This window comes from Meriones unguiculatus, chromosome 2, assembly GCF_030254825.1.
Source record: "Meriones unguiculatus strain TT.TT164.6M chromosome 2, Bangor_MerUng_6.1, whole genome shotgun sequence".
NCBI lineage: Eukaryota > Metazoa > Chordata > Mammalia > Rodentia > Muridae > Meriones > Meriones unguiculatus.
In genome coordinates this window covers 36,143,667-36,160,015 of record NC_083350.1, presented here as the reverse complement: position 1 = coordinate 36,160,015, position 16,349 = coordinate 36,143,667, and positions in this window count along the sequence as shown.

Genomic DNA, 16,349 nt, shown 5'->3' with positions numbered 1-16,349 from the left:
CCAGAAAAAAACCCACACACTTATGGACACCTGATCTTTGACAAAGACGCCAAAACCATACAATGGAAAAAAGATAGCATCTTCAACAAATAGCTGGTCCAACTGGATGTCTACATGTAGAAAAATGAAAATAGATCCATACTTATCACCCTGCACAAAACTGAAGTCCAAGTGGATCAAAGACCTCAACATAAAACCAGACACATTAAATTGGCTTGAAAAAAAAAGTGGGAAATACCCTAGAACTCATTGGTACAGGAGAAAACTTCCTGAACAGAACACCAACAGCACATGCTCTAAGAGCAACAATCAATAAATGGGACCTCATGAAACTGAAAAGCTTCTGCAAAGCAAAGGACACTGTCATCAAAACAAATCGACCGCCTACAGATTGGAAAAGAATCTTCACCAACCCTTTATCTGACAGAGGGCTTATATCCAGTATATATAAAGAACTAAAGAAGCTGAAAAGCAGCAAACCAAGTAATCCACTTAAAAAATGGGGAACAGAGTTAAACAGAGAATTCTCTGTAGAGGAATATCGAATGACAGAGAAGCACTTAAAGAAATGCTCAACCTCACTAACCATTAGGGAAATGCAAATCAAAACAACCCTGAGATTTCACCTTACACCCATGAGAATGGCCAAGATCAAAAACTCAAGTGACAACACATGCTGGAGAGGTTGTAGAGAAAGGGGAACCCTTCTCCACTGCTGGTGGGAATGTAAACTTGTATAACCACTCTGGAAATCAATCTGGCGCTTTCTCAGACAACTAGGAATAGCGCTTCCTCAAGATCCAGCCATACCACTCCTGGGCATATATCCAAAAGAGGCTCAAGTACACAAAAAGGACATTTGCTCACCCATGTTTGTAGCAGCTTTATTTGTAATAGCCAGAAGCTTGAAACAACCCAGATGCCCCTCAACTGAATAATGGATGCAGAAATTGTGGTACATCTATACAATGGAATATTACTCAGCAATGAAAAATAAGGAAATCATGAAATTTGCAGGTAAATGGTGGGATCTGGAAAGGATCATCCTGAGTGAGTTGTCTCAGAAGCAAAAAGACAAACATGGTATATACTCACTCATATAGACATACAACATAGGACAAACCCACTATAACCTGTGCATCTAAAGAAACTAAGCAAGAGAGAGGACCCTAACTAAAATGTCCAATCCCCATCCAGAAAAGCAAAGAAGATGGACATCAGAAGAAGAAGAAAACAGGAAACAACCTAGGAACCTACCACAGAGGGCCTCTGAAAGCCTCTGCCCTACAGACTATCAAAGCAGATGCTGAGCCTGATGGGCAAGTGTTGGGCAGAGTGAATGGAATTTTATGTAAGAACTGGGAAATAGTAAGAGCTGGAGAGGGCAGGGTCTCCACAAGGAGAGCAACAGAACAAGAAAATTTGAACACAGGGAACTTCCCAGAGACTCATACTCCAACCAAGGACTATTCATAGAGATAACCCAGGACCCCTGCACAGATGTAGTCCAGGGCAGTTCAGAGTCCAACTGGGTTACATAGTAATGTGAAGAGGGACTGCCTCTGACATAATCTGATTGGCCTGCTTTTTGATCACTTCCCCTTGGGGGGGAGCAGCCTTACCAGGCCATAGTAGAGGACAATGCAGCCACTTTTGATGTGAACTGATAGACTAAGATCAGAAAGGAGAGGAGAACCTCCCCTATCAGTGGACTTGGGGAGTGGCATGCATGCAGAGGGAGGAAGGAGGGTGGGATTGGGAGGGGAGGAGGGAGGGGCTTATGGGGGGGATGCAGAATGAATAAAGTGTAATTGATAAAAAATTAAAAAAATGGCTAAATAAAAATTTGAAGACAGAATTTAGTAAAGACATGTTTGTGAAGTCTGCAAAAAAAAAAAAAAGAATAAATATCCTCTAGTAAATATAAGCTGATTGTGTGATGTAGATAATCATTCCTTTAGAAACGCTTCAACAATGAAAACTCACAAGCATTGCTCACATAACCTAAAGGGTTCACATCCCAACTGTACATGTTATAGTCCAAGCTACTATAGGTACAGCATGGAGCTGGCTTGTTTCCCTAATGTCCAAGATGCAGGCTGGGTACAGTAGTTCCCTCCAGCATAAAATACTATTTAGAGGCAGTAGAAACAAATTGTTGATTGTATAGGTATAGAAAGCAGAATGGCCAGCTCAAGGCCAGTCTCCATGATCCACTAGCTTTGACTTCAAAGTCCCTTTACCTCTAGGTGCCAGAACTTCTTGTCTGTAAATGTTAAGAGGAGTATCTTCCTATGGAGTGCACATAAATTCCACATGAACCTGTATAAGAGTACCAAGAATACTGTAAAGGTCACCAGAAATTAGGTAACAAGTAGCTATCTGGGAATAAAAATGGACTGCTTGCGCAGGAAACAATAGCATCCGTATATGATCAGGATTGCGAGGGAAGAAGGCTTCAACCAGAGAGAGAGAACAGTTAGGCTTGAAAAACTATGCAGGAGGCAAAAAAAAAAAAAAAAAAGAAAAAAAGAAAAGAAAAGAAAATGAACAAACAAGACTAATGAAGAGAAATAGTCTGTCTTCCAGCAATGTGAGGAAGCAAACCAGGAGCCACCAAAGCTGTGGCTCGAAGCATAAGGCCTTCAAAATCTATCAAATTTTGTTCAATTAGACTGAAACCTGAAATAGGCACCATTAGGCCTGCCCGAGAATTAGAAATCATTTGCGGAGCACTTTCAAGCTATTTTAGTTATAGGTCACAAAGCTGCAGTAGCCAGATTCACTGAAAGACGAGGGGTATACCCTACAGCTACCACCGCTGGTCATTCAAACCCTAGGGTGCACTGGCCACTGCAGTAGGAACTTTGTACACACCATTGAAAGTCTCGGAGACAGTCCTGTAAAAACAACTCCACACATTCCACATGGAACAAACTACAAATCAACAAGCCTAGAGGGCTATCCACCCAAGTACCCCCAAGCAAGCGGTGGGGGAGGTATGTATTTCAATGTCTATGTCCTTGAATGCCAATGACCTCTTTCTTTAGTGTCACCTACCTTTCTGCTGTTTGTCTGTGACCTTCACCTATGACAGCCAATCAACAACGAGGGCTTCAACTGGGAATCGGTAGGCTAGCTTAAGAGGAACGCTTGTCTGTATGTATGTTTAAATTCAGGGACTTGGACAAGTATTAGTAATGTGCTATGTGACAAGGAATCCGGGTAAATCAAGCCTGCTGCTCCTTAGAATAACTAATGAGCCTTAGAGGAAAGAATTTGATGCAAAAGATAATGGAGCTAGCTTAAAGATTTTGTTTGTTGAGCCCTTGGGACATTTGTTGGGGAAAATCCAGTAGATATGGAGCTTAGAATTTAGGAGACACAATGTCTTGTAACACGATTTATGTAATACCAATCATTAGATGTTAGCAGCAAATACAGAAAGAAATATACATGAGAAAAACACGTTCTTTTTTCAAAGAAAAACAGAAAGGAGATTTTTGCTAAAAGATAATAGAATATATTTTCAGTCTGTAAAAAAACAGAAATTGTTTTAATAGTTACTCCAAAGTGACAAACTACTGAATGTCATAGTATGTTAATGGCAGACATCTTTCAGGTTTTTTTAAATAATATTTTTTTATTAATTACACTGTATTCACTTTGTATTCCCCCATATGCCCCCCACCTCCCCTCCCGATCTCATCCTCTCCCTTCTTCACTCATGCCCCTCCCCAAGTCCACTGATAGGGGAGGTCCTCTTCTCCTTCCTTCTGATCTTAGTCTATCAGATCTCATCAGGAGTGGCTGCATTGTCATCTTCTGTGGCCTGGTAAGGCTGCTCTCCCCTCAGGGGGAGGTGATCAAAGAACAGGCCAATCAGATTATGTCAGAGGCAGTCCCTCTTCCCATTACTATGGAACCCACTTGGTTACATAGTAATGCCATGGGCTACAACTGTGAAGGGGTTCTAGGTTATCTCCATGGTACTTGGTTGGAGTATGAGTCTCTGGGAAGACCCCTGTGTTCAAATTTCTGGTTCTGTTGCTCTCCTTGTGGAGGTCCTGTCCTCTCCAAATCTTACTATTTCCCACTTCTTACATAAGATTCCATGCACATTGCCCAACAGTTGGCCAAAAGTCTCAGCATCTGCTTTGATAGTCTGCAGGGCAGAGCCTTTCAGAGGCCCTTCGTGGCCGGTTTCTAGCTTGTTTCCTGTTTTCTTCTTCTTCTGATGTCCTTCCTCTTTGCCTTTCGGGATGGGGATTGAGCATTTTAGTCAGGGTTCTCTCTCTTGATTAGTTTCTTTAGATGTACAGATTTAGTAGGTTTATCCTATATTACATGACTATATGAGTGAGTATATACTGTGTGTGTGTGTTTCTGCTTCTGGGATAGCTCACTCAGGATGATCCTTTCCAGGTCCCACCATTTACCTGCAAATTTCATGATTTCCTTGTTTTTCATTGCTGAGTAATATTCCATTGTGTAAATGTACCACAATTTTTGCATCCATTCTTCAGTTGAGGAGCATCTGGGCTTTTTCCAGCTTCTGGCTATTATAAACCCAAACACTTATGGACACCTGATCTTTGACAAACATGCCAAAACCATGCAATGGAAAAAAGATTGCATCTTCAACAAATGGTGCTGGTCTAACTGGATGTCTACATGTATAAAAATGCAAATAGATCCGTATTTATCACCCTGCACAAAACTAAAATCCAAGTGGATCAAAGACCTCAACATAAAACCAGACACATTAAATGGGTTAGAAGAAAGTAGGGGAATACCCTAGAACTGATTGGTACAGGAGAAAACTTCCTGAGCAGAACACCAACAGCACAGGCTCTAAGAGCAACAATCAATAAATGGGCCTCATGAAACTGAAAAGCTTCTGTAAATCAAAGGAGACCATCACCAAAACAAAACAACTGCCTACAGATTGGGAAAGAATCTTCATCAACACTTTTTCTGACAGAGAGCTAATATCCAGTATATATAAAGAACTGAAGAAGCTGAAAAGCAGCAAACCAAGTAATCCAATTAAAAAATGGGGAACAGAGCTAAGCAGAGAATTCTCTGTAGAGGAATATCGAATGGCAGAAAAACACTTAAAAAATGCTCAACGTCATTAGCCATCAGAGAAATGCAAATCAAAACCACCCTGAGATTTCACCTTACACCCATGAGAATGGCCAAGATCAAAAACTCAAGAAACAACACATGCAGAAGAGGCTGTGAAGAAAGGGGAACCCTCCTCCACTGCTGGTGGGAATGTAAACTGGTACAACCACTCTGGAAATCAATCTGGCGCTTTCTCAGACAACTAGAAATAGTGCTTCCTCAAGATCTAGCCATACCACTCCTAGGCATATATCCAAAAGAGGCTCAAGTACACAATAAGGACATTTGCTCAACCATGTTTGTAGCAGATTTATTTTTAAATAATATTTTTTGAGAATTTCATACAAGGTTTTTTCATCAGATTCATTCCCCTTCTTCCAACTCTTCCCTTTCCACCTTCATCTCTCTGCTCACCTGATTTTGAGTTTCCTTTTTCTTTTTTTTTTTCCCACCATTAAGTCCAGTCTGTGGAACCAACTATTCTTGGTAGAGGGGACTGCCCTGGAGTGTGACCAACCTACCAGGGGCCATGCCATTAAAGAGGCACTCACCCTTTCCCAACACAATCAAAATTTAATAGCTCCCAGGCTAGTGATGGGATTACGTATCCACCCTTGCCCTGTGTTGGGATTCTCTTTGGCTCAGGTTTTCGCAAGTCTCATGCTCGCTGTCACAATCTCTGTCACTTCATATGAGCAATCGCCCTGCAATGTCCAGAACTACTGTCTCCTTGACTGTTTTGAGCATCCAGTTGCATTTAAAGCATGCACAGCATTATCTTCCAATTTATCAATTTGTTTTCTCTCTATAAGAAAAAGGTGAAAAGCAACATTCTCATAAAGAATTCTCTGGACAAAATTAAATCTCTGAAGGTTACTGATAAAGCTGGAATAGACTGAGCTTTTGTGGGTCACACTCCAAAACTCTATTTAGTAGAGTGACTGCAACTGTTGACACAATGCACATCTGTTCCTCCTTGGGACTAAAATGCAGCCAAAATGTTTACACTGTTGTATTAATAGCATAAAAAATATAATTACTATTTAATTCACTACTAAATTAGAGTTGGAATTCGTTTCTTGGCAAGTTTTTTATTTCATTAATAATGCATTGAAATTCTTCCTTTTTCTCCATCTTCATCCAAACCTGTCATCCTATAATGACAAAATTCAAAATACCATTTTACACGATCAGTATAAAGCAAATCAAAGTATAATTGATCTTCTTTCTATATAAGGACAATAATGCTATCATTAAGCATCTGACTTCAAAAGCATTATCCTTATGGAAATCTTTTTTTTAAGCATAAATTTTGTTTGAATAGAAAAATCAACTTTACAAATGAATACTTTGAAAATTATGAGATAAATACATCTCACACTTGTTTTTAAATTGCATCAAATTTTGGCTTCTTAAGCTTAGCATTACGTTATTGTTGCTTCCTTGGCAATCATATTCTCACATCCAGTTTATAAAAAGCATTTCTAATAATAAAGAACAATAGATGCTGTGATTTGTTTGTGCTCGTTGAGACCTCTTCAGGAGCAATGAATAGATGATGAGTGCATATGAACAAAAGCTTGGCTGTGACACTGACTAAATCATTCTAATTCTTAGATTTTGGTTTTATCAAGTATAAAAATGAACCATTTCTCAAAATTACTTAGAAGTCTATTCTATTTCAAATATTTTAATATGAAGTGGGAATCATTATATAAATATTAAAATATGCTGTAGGTTCAGTAAAAAGTAAGCCAAGAAAAAAAAAAAAAAAACAACTCTTTAGAAGAGTTTTACTTGAGAGAGGTAGGTGGCACCAGGCCAAAGGCAGTTATACTGGAGCCCTACCATCTGACAGCCTGCAGATGAACAAACGTGGGAAGGAGAGAGTCCAAGACAAGTGGCCCAGCTCAGGTACCAGGAGACACAAAGGCAGGAAAGCACTAGAGAAAAGTTGTCTTTGGGGATGGGCATCAGGGGACTGGCTTGCAGCTGTGACGGGGAGGGAAGAGCTGCAGGTCACAGCACAGGTTACCTGTCAACTCTCTTGATTAGTGGTTCTCACTCAACCTTCCTAGTGCTCTGACCTTTTAAGAGTTCCTCATGTTGTGGGGACCACCAACCATAAAATTACTTTCATTACTACTTCATAACTGGAATTTTGCTGCGGCTACAAATCGTAATGTAAATATCTGTGGGTTTCCATGGTATTAGGCAACCTCTGTGAAAGGTCATTTGACCCCACGAGGGGCCCCTACCCCAGATCGAGAACCACTGTTCTAAAGGAAGCTTACTAAGGGTGGGGCACGGCTTGATCTCTCCAGAGCCACAATAACTGTTTTTATTAAAGTGACAGCTGGAGGGTCTGGGGCCTAAAAAGAGTATAAAGATGTTTGAGGACTAAGGGAAGGGAAGAGAAGGGGGAAGAGTGGGGGGAGACAGGGAGGAGAGAAGGGAGTTATGATCGAGATGTAAAGTGAATAAATTAATTAATTTATTAATAAAAGACAGAAGGAGTTGCTTCTTCCAAAGGGGGGAAAAGTTGTATGAGAAAAGATTGGACCCAATTTTCAGTATCTACTCAGGACCACAACCAAGCCACCATACTGGTAAGGCAACATTCGTAGGCTACTGAGAACACAGCTGGATTCAACATCTTGACTCACTGAGAAAGTTGGCTACCCTCATACTTCTCTGATATAGACATTTTCTTTCTTTCTTTCTTTCTTTCTTTCTTTCTTTCTTTCTTTCTTTCTTTCTTTCTTTCTTCCATTAGTCCAATGATAAAGCCTGTAACAGAATAAATATTTAGAAATCCAGGGGCATTTTAAAACAGAACTTCCTCACTAGAAAGTTTACAGAGCCATTTTCCTTTTCTGGAGCCTAGGACAGCTGAAGGATTGCTGTGGCGTTCTTTCTACTGTGCACAGTTTTGATTCTCACCATTTCAAGGGAAACCCCACCATTTCAGTTCAAAGTCTCACTGCGTCTCCCATGATAGTGTAACTCTCTTCATCAGGCTTTCTTTTCAAGGTCACTGACACAGGCCATTGAAACACTTGGGAGATAATTCTGTATTTGATTTAAGAGACAGAAGTTGAACTAAAATGCACACATTGAGAGGTACTAAAGAACTTGAATTAGATGGTGCCCGGGGCACTGAGACATTAAAGTTTTAATATTAAAAGTCTGCTTACGACTTTGCTCTGATGAATTCTTGTCAATCACACGCCACAAAAGAGCCATATGGAAAAACACGCCGGGGCAGGGGCGATAGGTAATTAACAGTGCTTCCCTTAAAATCTTTATCATACAAACCAGAGCCTCTGTCTCGCCGTGACATTAACTTACTTAAAATGAATAATACATAGCAAAAAATGAGTCCCTGAAGTTCAGAAAGGGGATTTGACTGCTTTAATGCTTTGCATAGACACAGTAAGGGCAAGTCTCATTAAAGTATCGAGCAAAATGTCATAGACCGATGAGGCACAGAACACTTACAAGTCCTTCCCAAAAGACAAAGAACATTAATAATGTTACCCCACACATGCACATGCCCTCACACATACACGCACACACTAAAGGAAGCAATTACAACATAGAACAATTGTCACCCAGTGTTCCTGCAAGAGACCTGATTAAAGTGCAGAGAGATTATTTTATTTCATACCCTTTGAAATCACACCAAGTTCATAACAAATTTATGAGAAGTCAAAGACAGATGAGTTTATTTTTCTCTAACTTGATTTCACTGAATTATTAAACATACAACATGTTCACTCATCATTACATACCGCGCACACTTACTTACTTAGAAGCACTAAAATGTGTTATCTTAAAGGCCAAAGTCAATGACTAGTCCTTCTTATCCCTGGATAAGCTGTTGCATTATTTCCTTTGAGCACTGTTTTGGAATTTTAATTGTATCTTGGACAGTTTCGAAGGCCTCTATAATGAGAGTTCCACAGTGCCCACTTAGGTGTTTTACCGTATCTAAGCAGCTGACAGCAAAAATGTTTGTCACTGGGAATTTGAACGAATATTCAGTATTCAAAACTGCTCTCATATTGAAAGTAACAATTTGTCAGAACTTTATTTTTACATAATAATATTACTTAGTATTTCAAATAATATTTGAACAAAAAAAAATACACCTACACAAAAAGTTGTAAGAATAAGGGGCTGGAGAAATAGTTGTCCCAGTGTCCACTTTAGGCAGCTCACCACCATCTCTAGCTCCAGAACTGCAGGCATTAATGGTAAGCTCAGAAGAAATGAACACATTGCATTCTCTTAACCTGGAAAAAAAAATACATGAGACATGAGAGAAATAAGAGGATCCCAGAAACAGTCATGCACGAAGAAGAGCTTCTTAACATTGCCCAGCAACCGCAGTAATAGCCATTGGTCCCTCATTGTGAGAAACTCATTCTAATGTCTACTTAGGTTAACTGTCACTCAGTTGAAAGGACAAAATAGAAAAGAATGGCTGTAATCACATGGTATCAAGCTTCTTACTATTTAGGTGTGAAAACATTACAAACATTCATAGGTAACTCAAACACCAGCCTCTTGGAGTAAACCTGAGATGAATCAGAAGCACGTGTGAAAGCATGTTTCTCCACTTCAAACACATGCTGTTTTAGTGGAGACACTAAAACACGCTAATGGTCAGACATCTGGACATTCATCTCTGACTCATTATGGCTAAGTCTGGTGCAACTAGTTCATTTATTTTACCATAAATCTAAAAGAGGTGCAAAACTGGCTTTCTTCAACCTAAGCAACATTTGAGGGTTAAGCAACTCCAGGGGTTTTCTCACATGTATTTAGCAGAGTAGGTGGGTAGAGGTATACGTGTGTGTGTGTGTGTGTGTGTGTGTGTGTGTGTGTGTGTGTGTAAGACAGAGGACAACTTATGGAAATCAGACTCTGCCTTTCCACCACATGGGTTCCAGGGATTGAGCTCAGGCCCTCAGGTTTGAAGCCAAGTGCCTTGCCTAGTGAGCCATCTCCCCAGCCTGACTCCAATTTCAGTCCTAAATTTGATCATTAAAATGCCTCGATGGTCTCACTCATAGAAGCTAGGTTGTATAGCTAACTGTACCAGTACTGAAATATTTCTCTCTCTCTCTCTCTCTCTCTCTCTCTCTCTCTCTCTCTCTCTCTCTCCAGATGGCAGAACTTCACACAAAAGATTCAACTTTATTTTTAGGCTGTATGAGGTTAATGAGGATTGTTTTTACTTTTATTTTTGAGATTTTAATAACAACATATCTCCCTTCTATTCCTCTTTTCAAACCCTCCCAAGTACCCTTCCGTGTTCTCTTTTAACTTCATAGCCTTTTTTCATTAATTGTTACACCATGACTGCCCTAATATGAACAAAACACAGACAACAAAGTGAGACGTGCCAAAGTGGATGAGGAAAAGCCAATGAGGCCTCAACCCTACACAACAAACTATAGGAAACTGAGAAATTTTGAGAGCAGGAGGAGTAGTCTCCCCAGAGAAGAGCACACCAAGTGGTTATCCAATACCCAACGGTCACCTCTGACAACCTACATACAACCTACATACAAATAACATTGTATGGACCAAGCAGGTTATAATATATGTTAAATATATGTATATATTCAGGAATATATACATATATACATGAGGATAATAAAACCTCAATGTCAGGAAAATCGAGTTTCCCAAGTACCAAACAAGCACTTAATCTATAGACATGATTCTCAAGCTTCAGTGGCTACAACTTCTCTGGAGAAAGAGGGAAATGATGTAAGTTCTGCCCTGGTGGTGTTTGGGGAATCTTTTGAGAAGTGATTATGTAAAAAGTAGGATCCCAAGTCTGGGTGATTACTATAAAATCAACCTGTTTATATAGGTAGCATAATTGCTTAGACTGAATTTACTAAACCCTGGAGGAGAAACATGGTAACTGCGTAGGGCTGATTCTCATAGATTCATGTCTCAGGATTCATGCCCTCTTTCCTTTTAGTGTCTCACGTGTACCAGAACACGCATAGATAATCCCATGCTTGCTTCCTACAACATTAAATTATTAACATCATTGACACAAAACTTTTGATGTGAGCCTGTATAGGTAAGAGAAGTTGATGTTTGTTCTATGAAGTACACAAGGCATGGCCCAGAGAATTTAAAATGGGAAAATGTGGCCATAATAGTCAAGACATTCTCAGACCTTTAAAAAACATTTTGACCTGTGCTGTAAATCTGTCTAAACAATTGTCTATATTTTAGGTAATTGGACTGGAGAATTCGATACTACGATGGAGCAGCTGAGAGTGGCCATTGTCACGGTAAATTCTACCAGAGTGGACGCAGGACTAGCCACAGGATTTCCATCATGGATTGCTGCAGCCATGAATCATCTGAAGGAATGGGCGGGCATGGGAGCGTTAGCAGGCCTTATGGTGTGGGTCTCCTTGGTTTGCCTGTGGTATATATGCAAGATTAGAGTCTCACAACAGAGTAATGCAGCCATGACCATTCAGGCCTTTACAGCCATTGAAGCAGGACAGTCTACCCAAGCATGGTTGGCTACCATAAAAAGCTAAAATGTTACGCTCAGGATGCGAGGCTAAGCACTGTACTCAGGGTCAGCCACTTTCGACCCAGAGAAGAGCATGTCTGATTGCATGCGGGTTGATGCCCCAGGTCCCACCTCTGAGAAAAAGGTATCAGACGGGTCTGATGCTCTTTGGGTGGATGACACCTAAATGAACATCAGTACAAAGTCCCAATTTATTTCTAATATCAGAGATCAGACCTCTACTCTTGCCTGATGCGTCTAAAACAAAAAGGGGGAACTGTAGAGAGCTGCGTAATGCCGCACCTTAAAGATGGAGCTGGTTTCTGCCTTCCACCTTCCTGATGGTGAGTGCTCTCTGTCATGAACAACTCCACATTTGGCTAAGGCTGAGGATCTGGCTTGCTTCCATGTATGTGGACCTATCTGCATTGCCCACGTGGCATGCTGGGGTTGGCTACCCAGAGGCTATTTAAGCTGTGGGCTGATGATTGTTCAAGGTTCCTGAATAAACTGCATTGAAAAAAAAAAAAAAACATTTTGAATATTGGGAAGATGGAAGCCTATCAAAGACTTTGCCAACAAATAATGTTATTGTCAATTATCTTTACAGAATATATACAGATTATTGATAAGAAAAATAGAAACCTTAAATTATTCTTTATCTACAAAATAATTGCTATTCTAGCTCTATCTCTATAGACTAAATTAATATTCAATTAAATATTCCTTAACAAAGAAAATTCAGAGATAAAAGAGATTACTAATAAATTTTGACAAAACATTTTAGGAGAAATTAAACATGTTATCTTCATTTCTTTTCCTATTTCTGTGATAAAAATACCCTAAAAAAATAACTTAAGGGAGGAAGTGCTTTTTTTGGCTCACAGTTTCAGGGTTGTCCCCACTGAGGAGGGAAAATCATGGTGACAGGAGCTGGCCACAGAAGCAGAAGCTGCAGAAGCAGGGAGCAACACATACATGTGCTCAAATGTCTCTTGTTAATGCATCCAGGATCCAAGCCCAAGCATGGTAACTGCACTTTTAGCATGGATGTTCTCATCCCAATTGACCTAATCAAGACAAGCAATCATAGGCATGCCCTGAGCCTGGCCAGACTGTAGATAATGGACTTTTCCCTCAGTGGTCATATTCACTGTGAATCGTGAACTCTATCCTTAAGGTAAAGGAAGAAAGGATGTAGCAATTCTTATCCTTTGTCCCATACTATAATATGTAGTGTCATATATACACATATATGGATCATACATATGTAATAGGTAGATACTATAATATGTAGTATCGCAGAGTCACCTGTACCTGATAATTTCCAGGAGTATCAGTTTACTAACATATAAGATTATAAGGAGTATAATGTTGAAAAGAAAGTAATTGAGGTTATTTTGCTGGCTGGGTGATGCACACGGACACTGACCAATCAGAATAAAAAGTGACTGACCCAGGGCCAAAGCCTTCACTGAATTTGGAACACAGTCTAGAAGCCTAGGATATAGGCTAGAGAGAGTAGGATCTTTCCTAGTGTTGCTTTGTTTAGTTCTGCTCTCGTTTTAATTTCGATATTTTAGGACAGCACCTCACTATGCAGCCCAGTTTCAGACTGGTCAGAAACTCATTGTGTACAATAAACTGAACTTGAACTTGTAGCAACGTCCTAGCTCAGCCTCTTGAATGCTGTAATCACAGACATGAGCCGCCAGGTATAGCTGAATAATTTTAAAACAGACCAGGAGAACCACAGCATAAAGTTAATAGACCGCTACACTATGGAGATAGCTGAGTCAGCAAAGTTCTTGCCATACAAACATGCGAACCTGAGTATAGAACTTAATCCCCATGTGAAGTCTGAACATCATGACACTACTCATGAACACAGTACTGGGAATCAGAGCCAGTTGGACCTCTGGGTTTACTAGCCAGCCAATATGAGCTTCAGGCAAATAAGAAGAGCCTTTCTCAAAAAACAAAGTGGGTGGCTCTTAAGGAACAAAATACAAGGCTGTCCTCTGACCTACATATACATGCACACACACACACACACACACAGAGAGAGAGAGAGAGAGAGAGAGAGGGCCAGAGACAGATAGAGAGACAGAGAAAGATACACAGAGAGACAGCGAGAGGTGCGGAGAGACAGGTAGAGACAGAGTGTGTGTGTTAGTATGCCTCTGATCTTATCCTTTCAGGTCATAACGCATAGGTGGTAATGGTGAGTAGAAGGCTCTCAGCAATGCTGGCCAGACAAAGTATGGTACACAGATGTGGAAATAAATGATGACGTTGTCACTTGCTAGTTTGTGTTTATTGGCAAGGTGTGCGGCCATATGATGTCCTCACTTCAGAGCCGGGAATAATTCCATTTCCAAACGACAAAGTCTGGTGAACACCAAACAAACTAACATTAAAATATTGTTAAACTCATACCACATTCTCAGAAAAATAAATCATCCTCTACTCCATCTGTAGCAGGAGTTGTTTTGGTTTATCTATCTGTTTGAGAGTTCATAGCCGACATAGAAAAAACTGCAGACTGGTAATGCATTAAGTAACTCAGCCAAGAAGGTTCACGTTAGACTTGATTTATTACAAATGAGGAAATTGTAGGGTCTAAATTAGCCTGTTTCTCTCAGTACCCTCTATCAGGCATTAGGCTTGTGAGAGAGATGTGAGTCCTTCTGCCACATGTAAAGAATAAGCAAATATCTTCCCAGGGTGCCACTTTGCTAAGACCCTGCCATATGTCCATGAGACACTCAAGCATTTAAGGCACATGTCATTTTATGTCTCCACTTGACAAGCACAACGTAAAGCAAGAACAAGCTTGCACTTTGCTCACACGTCTAATTCCCATTACTGCTAATTACACATGCTCAGCAGGAAGACGACAGCTTAGTTTTGAGAGATGAAAGTATGAAAGTTTTGAGAGTATGAAAGTCAGGATGCCATCAAAGCACACAATCCCTTACAATTGCTAGTGAATAGACATCTGCAGATATTTTACTTTTTGGACCTTAGTTCCGACTCACTTGTATCGACACACCCTGTTTGAACTTTCAGAAAATAAAATCTTTTTTCCTGTGTTGCTCTACAAGATTTAGAAGCAATTCGTCTTCTTGGAGAACCCTCAGCATGCTACTTTCTGAATAACAAAGTAGGAAAATTTTCTGAAGGCTGAGATGAACCAGAAAAGGAATGAAATACATAACAATAAGGTCATTTCTACTTTATTTATCTTTGTGTTTGAGTTATCACATAGGAAAGCATGCTGTTTTAGAAGGAAGAAGTTGGATCTTACAACCAATTTCAGGTATTTTCTATGTTCTTGCTGATTATAGAAGGAAATGCTTATACTAAGCTATGAGAGAAGCACAGACCATTCTCATATGCACTGTAGAAGTGCATCTTTCAATGTGTTTTATCCCAGAATATTAATAATGAAAATAAAAGTTAAAATCTAGCCAGTTTTTGTTTTTTTTTTTTGTATTTTAGGATATTTAAGATTTGCAGGCTAAAAGGAAGCACATTACTGCATTAAGACAAGAAACTGCTATGGACAGTGCGGTAGAGGCTTACATTGATGCAATAAACCAAACTAGGCACATATTTTCCGAAGATTTGCCTATATTTTAGAAGAATATATTTTTGTAGAATGTTCAATATTAAAATAAAATTCTTTCCACACCTCAGTAAAGACAGCAAAATAAACTAAAACCCACTGCTAAGAGATACACAGTTGACTTCTACATTATTTTTGTCTCTAATCTAGAAAATACATAGTTTTATTTTTGTCCAAGTCCCTGTTCAACTCAATATCTGAAGATTTCTTGATGCTAAATACCTTTTCTCTCATGATAATTTCACAAGTTTCTAATCTAGGGACTTCAGAGTTTGAGGTTCTCCACTTTTAAATTTATCATCGTAAGGGCTTAAGGCATTTTTTATGGAAATGAAATGCTATGTCTGCCAAATGTTTGCTGTAAAGTAAATTTTTATAAAGGAGTGCTCTCTTTCTGGTGAAGCACGGCCATTACACTCACATGAAAGGTAAATAAATGCCTACAGGAGAGCATGTAGACACAGGAATAAATTCATGCAGGGCAACATATTTTCAAGTTATATACAATTCATCTGCATTACCTTCAAAATGGAAACATAACAAAGAAAAACTTAGGCCTTATTTAGCTGGCTAACTCTTTTTGGTCACTGTTAGTCTACGATTGCAAAACTCTCCTGTGTAAAGCAGGTTTGTTTCAAATACGACCCTGACTCCCAGACCTCAGTTAATTGTGGTGGTTATATTGCTGTTGTGTACACTTCAGAAGATGCACTCTAAGTGCCTGAGAGAGCAGCTCCGACAGCTTGACCCTCCGGCATTCCCTGCCCAAAAAGATTCTGAAAGCTAGTCAGGTGAAGTCCGGAGTAATTTTATCATTGTAGGGGATACAGAAAATACCCCTAAAATGAGAACATACAACTCCTCTTCCATTTCAAACTACTTACCTTTCCCATCTGCAAAAGGGCAAAAATCAAGTGTATTTTTTAAGATGTTTTGGGACTGGCCTAGAATCTTGACCTACAATTGTTTCCATCCCATAACCAAGAATCAATTTGTGGAGAAACTTCTACAATTGGAGATGTAGCACTG